The sequence below is a fragment of the Xiphias gladius genome, chromosome 17 (assembly GCF_016859285.1).
Source record: "Xiphias gladius isolate SHS-SW01 ecotype Sanya breed wild chromosome 17, ASM1685928v1, whole genome shotgun sequence".
Lineage (NCBI taxonomy): Eukaryota > Metazoa > Chordata > Actinopteri > Istiophoriformes > Xiphiidae > Xiphias > Xiphias gladius.
The window spans coordinates 20,483,131-20,493,852 of NC_053416.1; the positions used below are offsets into that span (position 1 = coordinate 20,483,131).

General features: G+C 40.1%; 1 long non-coding RNA gene across 1 annotated transcript; it reads left to right on the forward strand.

Moving 5' to 3' along the window:
• The first annotated feature begins 7,224 nt into the window (after positions 1–7,224).
• Positions 7,225–9,822, forward strand: LOC120802956. The gene is made up of 3 exons (XR_005709275.1): positions 7,225–7,439; positions 7,787–7,868; positions 9,557–9,822. It is a non-coding gene; the product is annotated as an uncharacterized LOC120802956 (long non-coding RNA).
• Positions 9,823–10,722: the final 900 nt, after the last annotated feature.

The window sequence follows — 10,722 nt, forward strand, 5'->3', positions numbered from 1 at the left end:
ACTGACTCTTGCAAGCAGCACCGGAAGAGAGAATAACCAAGGTTACAGTATGCTTGGTAATGGACTGGCCGATACTGTGCACGTTGATAACACAATGTTTGCATATCCATGTTTGCCAGACAGGGTGTGTATATGTATGTATGGTTGTTTTTCAAAAACTGTCGATTTAGCCGTTAATAATTTTGGCTGGGGGCATATGAAAATTAGGTATGATTGAATAAACTCACCTGTTCAAATATGTATACACACACACACACACACAGACACACATATATATATATATACATATGGATAATTGTATACAGTTAGTACAGTTTACATTTTACATTGCAGCAGATTAAGTTACAGGCAGTGCATCCTCGTGTGTGTGTGAGGTTGTTGACTTTATATGGCAGGTTAGGATCACAGTACGTTGTGACATTGATGGTTAATTCATTTTTCAGTACTTTGGCAGCAGTTTCTCTACAGCTCATCACTCCACCTCCATTGTCTTGTATGTCATTCTGGGTCAGGGCTTCTGGCAACAAAATTAATGTAATTTAATCTCACCCTGGCCTTTATCGCTCGCCACAAGGAAGTGTTAGCCAAAGCACTGCAACATGCTGCTTATCACCGGGGAGTTCACTCCCTGGTGCTGCGTACTTAATAAAAGCAGTTTCACCTTTGTCCTTTTCCTTCACACAGCGTAAAGCACAATGCTGACAGGAGAGAGACAGTGAATCACACATGATTAATTGTCTATAATTACCAGTGGCTGACATAAGTGATTAACAATGTGAAAAATGTTGATCAGGGGTGACTGGAGGGGTGAGGGCGGGAGGCAGTGGGTAATGTGAGGAGTGGAAGGAGGCCTGTAGAGCTCATTATCCAGAAGACACTTACGTGATAGGTCAGGAAGTGATGAGATCTCAGTGTCTCAAGACTTTGTCTGAACTAAACAACATGTGCTGGCAGCTGTGGACAGAGCTGTACAGTCAAACAAGAAAGGGGCATACTGCAAATAAATGTAATTGACAGCATGATTCATGAGTAACTGATCAGCATGCAAGACAGAGGAACATTTCTGTGGAATTAAGTTGAGGGAACAAGTGATAAGAGGGGGATGAATGAGGGGGATGCATTTTGTTCGGATTCCATAAAGTCAAGTGGGAAAACCAAAGAGAATGAATAAAATCATGAATAATGCATACATTTAGTTAAATTTCAGAGCTGAGAATGATCTATTCTTTTTATTTTTTATTTATTTTCTGGGATTCTCGCCTTTATTATTGCAGCAGCAGTGGAGAGAGATGGGAAGGGCAGGGGAGAGGGACAGGGGATGACATGCAGCAAATGATCTATTATGACATAGGTTTGTTGTTCATCAGATCAAGAATACATAAATATGCTCCACTGTTACATGGCTCTCTTTCTATTTCCTGATCAGGGCAGTTCACACTTTTGATCTTGAAATAGTATATTGATATATATCTATTTTAGTATCATATTCCAAAAATATATTTAAAAAAAAAGACACTGAACACATGATAGCTTTTCATCCTGTATGTCAGTAAACTCTTTGTGAATGACTGTGAGGTTTCTTTACAAAAATCAGCCATGACATTTTTGTCATTTTGTGTGTTTCCTGTTTATGTGCCACTTTTTGCCAGCTCAAATTAACAGTGCATGAGAATAGCAGAAGACATGGTTTGTCGTATCCAAGTGAAAGAAACCATGTGTATGAAAGTGGAACATGTGAAATTATTTGTAGGACTTTTAATATGTTAGCACTTAGTCTACAGCCATACTAGCGACTCTATGAGGCTGTACTTAGGCACAGTAGAGCTAAATACTAATGCAATGTTACCGACGTTGACACTGTTAACATGCTGATGTCAAGGTGTAACATTTACCATGTTCACCATCTTAGTTTGGTGCGTTAAAATGCTAATATTTGATAATTAGCACTAGAATACAAAGTATGGGAATTTGATCATTAACCAAAGTATTGGAGAAATTGAAACTTTGACCTGATGGTGGTGCTGGATAAAAAGTCAGAGTATCATTAAAGTCAGTAAGATTCATTCTCTGGGCACAGTACATAACTGTTTTCAAATTTAATGACAATCTATGAGATAGTTGTGAAGATATGTCACTAAAACCCAAAAATTCTATCTCATGACATTAATGGAGAAGTCAGGAGATCACCAAAACCATTACCATTCATCTTGTAGGGACCATGAATGTCTGTACAAAATTTCATGGCAATCCACCAAAAACTTGATGAGATTTTATCAGTCTGGACCAAAGAGAGGCACCGACCAACCAACCAATAAACAGACACACCAGCCACGTCGCTAGCATGGCGAAAAGGTTGCTTAAAATTTCCATAATAACAAAATCATCTACAAATTGTTCAGTGGATTGTTGCCATTCACAGACTGAATCACTTCTGAGCATGCTGTACTTTCTCTTAATTATATTCCAATCACATTACCGGCTCTTCAGTTACTACTTTGAATGTGAGTGGAGGGCCGCTGACGAATCCGCCCTCCAGCATGCAGAGACCTAGAGAGCCGTCTCACACGGTGAAATGTAGGCTGCTGGGCGTGGAACTGTGGCATGTTCAAACCTCCAGCAGGTTTCAGTGTAGTGCCTCCACACAGACTAATTCACCCCCCTCCCCACGACCTGTGTTTCCCTGTCAGCAGACTGCGAGGAGGTGTGATTCAGAGCTCTGGCTCGGACAGAGCGAGTACACCTGCTGCTGTTACTGAAGAAGGCCGGGATGCAGTTCAGAAGTTGGCCAGCAGATGACAGGCCAGGCTGTTAGATGTTGAGTGTTTCCGTGTGTATGTGTTGTTGTGTGTTGAAGAGTGCTTGAGGCAGCCGATGGCAACGGAGCCAAGAGTGCCACGCTCCGGCTTCAGCAGGCCTCGCTCCTCCTCACTCTCCTCTCCCTCTCCCAACCGCCTTGGAAAAAAACAACAACATAAAGGCCAGACATTTAGCATGACTTCACTTACTGTCCCTGCAGCTACCAAGCAACCATAGGCTACCACTTATAAAAAATGCTGATGGTACAAAAGCAAATCGTAAGCGAGAACAAGAACACACAACCCCAGTAGTGTGAAACGTCATCTAACTGGCACAGAAGAAAAGGTCTACTTTGCATTGCAGGTTTTTATTCTTGGCACTAAAAGCCAAACGCAGTGACACTGAACTATCATCTCACATTGGCATCAAATACAAGCATGGAACCGTGCTTTCACATGGACTGACACAATTGTGCAAATAAACCTAAAAAAAAAAAAAAAAAAAGTGGGACACAGGCATTCAGAAGCAACGTTTCCTAATACTTTTGTCATCTCTGAAATTCAATCTGTTATTGCAGAAGGTGACCTATCACGAATTGTCTAAGGAAGAAACTATAAAACAAGGGGCAGAGGAACAGTCTAACCGACAGTCTGGCTGTGTTGCATTTAAGCTATAAGCTTCATAAAGTGCCGGCAGTAAAAAAGGAACACACACACAGTTGACCCTTATTGGCATAGAGAAAGTGTTGTGCTTTCACACATTATGTTCCCATATCCACTTCACTTAATGGAATTTTTGATCATCTAAAATCTGTCCTTCAGTGACTGACTTCAGTCCGGGGAAAATGCCAAAGTAAATTGAGGAGCAGGCTGTTGAGGTTTGCCAGAAAAACATAATTTTATGTGTCTGATTTGTGATCTTCTCAAAATTGAACTGAAAGATTTCACTCGGCCAGCGAAAGAATTTGCCACGCACAATACCAAACTAATGTTTTAAAGGGATTCTCACTGTGCGTTCTCCATGTCTAATATAAAATCCTGGAGAGACATATCTGTGACTTAAAATGAGATCTTGTGCGCTGATTGGTCTTCATTTCATGGAATAATGCAAATGTCGTCGGGCACTGACAAGCTCAAACACAGCCAGTGTTGGCCACAGTGTATCAATTAACAGTGAAAATTGACTTCGACACTGGTAGCACGTGTGCATCCCTTCTGAGTTACATTCAACAAAGGATATGCAGCGGTCACACATATGTAACTATAGTCTCACCTTTAACGGCTCCACCAACGCCATCCTCTATGCTATACCCTGGGATTTTCTAAATGATGCCCCTGGGGGGTTGGATTTAGTGGTTCAGCCATGGTCACATTGCACAAAAGAGATGTGTCTTAATATTTTATTAGACACATTATGTTGCCACTCGTCTTCATCTCTTCACTCTCTTTTCAACGCCCAAACAAGAACTCCATGGCAACACAGACGAACATCCTGTAAAAGCAAAGATGGACACGCCGTGCTACAGTTGATGTATGGCTTGACTTTTTATCATGTTAAAAATTATGCTTGAAGAAATTTGAGATTCCTGTTTGGGTTAAACTACTAACAGATATAACTGTTTGTTGACTGAATCATTGATGATTTTAGTGGACATTATCTATCCAGCCAGTCCAAGAGAAAGTCAGTTACTGTATATCTGTTACCTGAATCAGCAGCAATGCTGATATCTTAAGCTTTGATTTTGTGTTACAAAGTCTAATCTGATGCATTTTTCTTGTTAACATGAGCTTTGCTTGAAATACTGGGTTGATCTTAAGTATTGAATGAGCGTGGCAGTGCATACCATTCACCATTATTGACCTTTGTTAATAATTTGCATAAGACTAAATGTTCCAATCACATTCCATAAAGACTGTATGTCAACCTTAATGCTTTTGTTTGAATTAGTTAAGACAATTTATTCAAAAACATGTCCATGACAGAAAGCAGAAGCAGGCATTCTACACCACAAAGCCAAAGCAGCAGCTTTTTGACCTCTTTCATATTTTTTGTCCCACAGAGGAACAGCCTTCAATTTCTGACCCATGTTAATGCACCCTTTCAATATTTTATGTTTTTATATGGAGTGCTGACAATAGAACACGGAAATGGAAGGCACATTTTGCTGAGCTACTTCACCGGCTCTGTATCCATCTTCTCAGCAGAGCTATGCCCTCCAATTCAGGAAGAGCCAACCCATGGAAAGAAAGATGAAAATACAGGCACATTCAGCAACAGCGAACCTGCAGAGACTGTACGTTCTCTCTTTTATCCACACCAAACGCAAGTGTTGAAAGGAAGCTGCAGTATCGGTACATATTCTTGTTTTGTTGCTCCTTACGATACAGTCTAGTGAACTGTAATGGATATAATCTGATCTTGATTAAATAAGTTGGACATGTTTGACATATTATTCATATACCTCAGCTCCTCTCAAGGTGAACTCACTTAGCAGCGTAATCAACTGTCAAAGTGCCTGTTAGAGGCGACTGAGAGTAAATTAAAAGAAATCAATTAGGACAGACAAACCTGTGCATAAAATCTGCCTTGTATCAGAAGGAGGAGGCATCAGGAGAGGATCATTACACAGGTCATAGCTACTAGAGGAGGCTAGGCACGATGATATACAACACACACAACAACAACAACAACAACAACAACAAAACAGAGCAATGGATCAAATACATTGAGAATATGAAAGTTGAGGGCATACCACTTCTTCTTGTAGTTTACCCACAAGGTAAATGATGTGCAGTCAGATCTGAATGACTGCCACCTCAGAGGCAGAGATAAAAGCAGCCAGATACTGAACCCAAGTGCGGCCAGATTGTTAAACAGTAGTAAACAATAAACAGAAGTCATTTTATTTCAACTACTAACTTACTGAATGTATTTGTTTTAATGATACATTAAAGCAGACTCTACTGAAGCTAAAACATGATGTGATTACATTTAAAAACAGAAACAGTAGGTTTGTCAGATGCTCCACATGATGAAACAGCTCCATTATCTCTGATGCTGATGCTGCAGTAAACTCATATTCCAAACAAGCTGCCGTTCCACAACTTATGACCCGCTCACCTATTACTGACATTGATTCTGTCCAAGTATTAAGACCCCCTTGGTTATCTATTAGGCCTTTTTCATTCCATGGAATCAATATTTGACCTCTGACCTCAAATCAGTCTTGTTAATATGTGTAAATTTTGGTATTAACTGGACTCGAGAAGAAGAGTAAGTGTAGTCATTGATCAGTTGTTTGACAGTGAAGATGTTTTAATAACAACACTGTAGTGGCTGGATTTGGCACAGGCAACATTTATCAAAACAAAAGAAAATTTGACGTGCAAAACATTTTTTAAATACATACATTACGTGATACTGTATCAATGATCATATGCAATGTGGCAAACTTAATACTGTAAGTATAATCCTTTAAAAGTTTTCATATTACTTTAGTAAAGTTACTATTGTTTCCTTTCATTATATGAAGAGATATGTGACAAATTGGTATTTGTAATTCACAACAAGATTAAGTATCAGAATTTAAACTTTCCAATTGTTTTCTGCTTTTTATCAATTGCTTTGTGTGCAGGATCGTAAACACTTAAAAAAAACGTCAAGCTGACTCAATGATGCATCACTTTTAATGCTAAATTATTATATTTAAAAATAATAATCTTCATCTCAATTTTCTGACTGAACTTTTTGTGTAAAGTACAGTGGTACATGCTACTGTATGTACTGTATACACTGGAAATTTAGAGAATGATTCTCCCCTCTCTTAACTGTGCTGCTGCATGCCTTTTCTTGCCCCTATGCATTATTTATAGTAAAACAGCTATGTCTCAAAAAAGAACTGATATGGAGCAGAAAAAAGGGGAAGTGGGGAAAAACAAGCACAAGGTGGGCTGTAGCTAATATTTTAATGGCTGCTAAAATGCTGTTTTGCATCTTAGAGGTTAGGCCTACAGCTGCTGTCAATTGTGGTACCTTAACCAAAATTTCTTTTTTTTCTCTTTCTTCTTCTTCTTTTTATACCAAGGCAAACCATAAACATAAAAACTGATATTTTAGTGTTTAAAAAGAATTAGTGGATCATTGTGCATGTGAACAAGCTTAACCTCCATAGCTTGCTAAAACCCCTTTTTGAATCTCTGTACCATTAGATTGCTCTAACTTAGCACGAATAAAAACAAATATCACAGTTAACCTTAGCAATAATATTATTTGGCATTCGGAGTTGAATTCAACTTAAAATGAGTGCTTTCTGGGAATCACGCCCGACATCATCTACCTCGGTTTGTCTTTTCTGACCAAAGGGGGTTCCATCAGCTATACGCACTTATCCTTGAGGGTTGTGGGGGGGCTGGTGCCAATCCCAGCTGACATTGAGATGCAGGCTACACCCCGGACAGGTCATCACTCACTCACAGGGCTGACACATAGACACACCTTCGGGCAATCTAGAATCGCTGCCTGTCTTTGGACTGTGGGAGGAAACTGGAGGACACCCACACAGGCCCAAGGAGAATATGCAGACTCCAGGCAGAGAGGCTCCAGCCGCCTGGCAGATTAAAACCCAAAATCCTTCTCGCTGCGAGGTGACTGTGCCTACCACTGAACCGATGTGCAACCCGAGGGGGCTTCAGTTGTGCCAAAAGTAGTTTGGTGTCCATTCCTTTCCTGAGTTTAACAAAACAAACTGAAAATCATTAATCATGACCCTCCAGAGGCCTTTTTTAACAGAAGACATTTTAACATGTCACAGCAGGAGCACAGGTGCAAATAACAAAATGAAGGACGGCTGAATTCCATTTAGCTGCTTCAGTTTCAGGGTCCCAACATTGTTCGCGCTGGCTCACTGTCACACTGTCATGGCTCACTGGGACACTTGACCAGAACAGCGCCATCAGTAATGTTATTACTAACACCTGTGCTTTTCCTTCAGTGACAAGTCGAAATGCCTCCGGTAAAAAAAAGGCCTATTGGCTGGAAGAACAGTTAACCCCGCCCCAGCCTTTGACAAGCAGGTAAGATCAAGCAGTATTCAAACCGGCCTCTGATTTTACACATTTGTTTTCAATGTGACATCACATTGAGGAGTGGCTCTAATTGGCTTGTTTAAATGTTGCTATTTCACGTGAAACTGTACCAGCTCTGACAGAAAAAGAGAAGAAAAATTTGCCTCAGTTTTCTGTAAAACACCATTTTAACAAACAAATAACTGGCATTGTCCACAATGATCACGAGTGTCTGCATGGTCATTAGTGTTTTTTTTTTTTTAAGATGATCTCTTGGCCTTTAGATAGAGAGACAGAAAGAGGGGTATGACATGAAACAATGGTCCCTGGTCAGAATCAAACAGGGGACAGGTCAGTTATATGGTATGCATCTTAACCACCAGGCTACAAGCACGCCCCACCAATGTGCTTTCCTGACAATCTCATAATGTTGAAATTTCATTAATTCACATGTAATTTTGGTGTGAGAACTTCACCCAGAGGATGAACTTCGGTGACTACACTGACTTTTCCTCTAGCGCCAACAGCAGGTCAAAATGTACACGTATCTTTTGAAATATCTTACATCTACTGGACGGATTGGCACAAACTTTTGTACAGAAATTTGTGGTTCTCAGATGATGTATCCTAATGGTTTTGTCATAATCTGGTCAAAACTTTCATTTGGCCAATCCTTTGGTTTGTGACTTAACAGGATTCCTGCGTCATAATGACAATCCCATCAGCCTCAACTGTACTTTGTTTTTAGTCTTAATAAGCAAATGTTAGCATGCTAACACACTAAACTAACATGGTGAACATGGTAAATATTAAACCTGCTAAACATCGACATGTTAGCGTTGTCATATGAGCATGCTAGCATGCTGACTTTAGCATTTAGCTCGGAGCACCACTCTGCCTAAGTGCAGCCTCACAGAGCTGCCAGCGTGACTGTAGACTCTTTGGGATAGTATTCTAAAATAACTGTAATGAATCAATAAGCAGTTGAGATACTTCTAGGTCTTTGTGAGTAAGGTTTAGCAGGCTAACAAGCTACGGGAAAATAAGACATATTCAGCTTTATCTTTCATGCCTTGGAGTGTATAGTGATATTTCCACAACTTAAGTGGCTATTAGAAAACTCATTTGAACTTTGCACTGTAATACCACCGCTATATAATACATCACCATAATCAACACCCGAACCTTTTTTACAAATCTGCATGCTCATGATGTGTAGAATGTGCTCTCAACCACCTCCCACTTTTGTTTTGAGCGCACCAAACTGCGCATGTGTCATTTGTATGCATGTGCACAATTTACACATGAGGCCTCAGGTCCTGCTCCTGATGACAGTGAAGTATTAGTGTCCGGGGATGTCATTGCTCAAAAATCATTAATGAAGCCTGGAACTGATGACTATATAGAGCCATCAATGCACATTTAACAACACACTCTGCTATGTTTTGAGTTTGGTTAAGGCCTTAAAGGCCCAGGGGGGTATTTTTTCCTGACCATATAAATTACAGGTCTGTTCATATATAATTAAGTAAAGTACAACCATCCATATTCATTTTCAAAAACGCTTATTCTGTTACACTGGGGGCTGGAATCCATCCCAGCCTGCATTGGATGTGAGGCATGGACATGTTGCCAGTCTATCACATAGCTAACACACATGTAGATGGACCCATTCACACCCACATTCACACCTACAGGCAACATGGAGCCTCCAGTGGAACGGACTTGTATGGCTTTGGACTGTGGGAGGAAACTGGAGCGCCTGGAGGACATCCACGCAGACACGGGGGAGAACATATAAACTCCACACAGAGAGGACCCGGCCGGTCATACAGTATATGGTGCAGTTAGTGAGAGATGAGATTCTTGTGCTTGTCCGCCGTTAAAGCCTGCCTTTTCCGAATGTGTCTACAAAAATGAAATCCTTCATGTAAACAGACCTTAAACAGCATTAGATAGCATTAATAACTGTGTGATCTGTCTGTGTATTAAAAGAGCTGCCAGTTCATTTGGAAGTGATAACGTATCCCAGTCCTTTCTTTTGAATTTTTTTTTTTTTTGGGGGGGGGTGTGACTATTTTGTTTGCATTTTTTTAGACCACAAATTGTGCTTTTGATCAGGGTTGACTCAAAATTGGGATAGAGGTGGCAGACGTAGACCACCAAAACACCTCTGCTCTAAATCTATAAAATCAATGAGCTTGTTTGCACAGCAATACATTGTTTCCTGATGCTTAGAGGTATGCGTGGAGCATAATATTTCCAATGTCTTACTGCACCATTACTGTTCTCTCTGCTCCAGGTGCAGTGACCACATTTAGAGCCCATTCTGTTCACCTTCTAAACATTCACCGTAGTTCAAGCCCTGAGTGCATCCGAGAGAAAAAAAAAGTACCATATATAGCGTCAAGTCCTCATCCTGGACAAAAAGTCTCAGCAAAAAGTTTCAACTGCATTTGTCCTTCTGAGAAAACAAATTAATTATCTAGTGCTTTATAGAGGCAGAACTCAAACTGCCCCAGACAGGCCACAGAGCTACATTATCCAACCTGTACTACAGTATATCATTTTGTGTTTGCGTACAATGAAAAAAAGACAAAAAAACTCCTGAATTGAAGAAGGGGCAAATATTACACTTGTCAGCAGGAGTCACTTTGCGTCTTTATTCAGGAAATAGGGTATGAAAGGAGATATTTTCTCATAAACGCGCAATGTTTTGTAATCAAATTAAATGAAGACACTCTTGATTTTTCTTAAATTTTGTTTTCGGACTGTCTTCATATCCAACAGTCCTTATCAAAAGCAAGACACCAACTAAGAGGTGAGAGCTCTGACAACAACCTGGAATAGCAATGGTAAATAC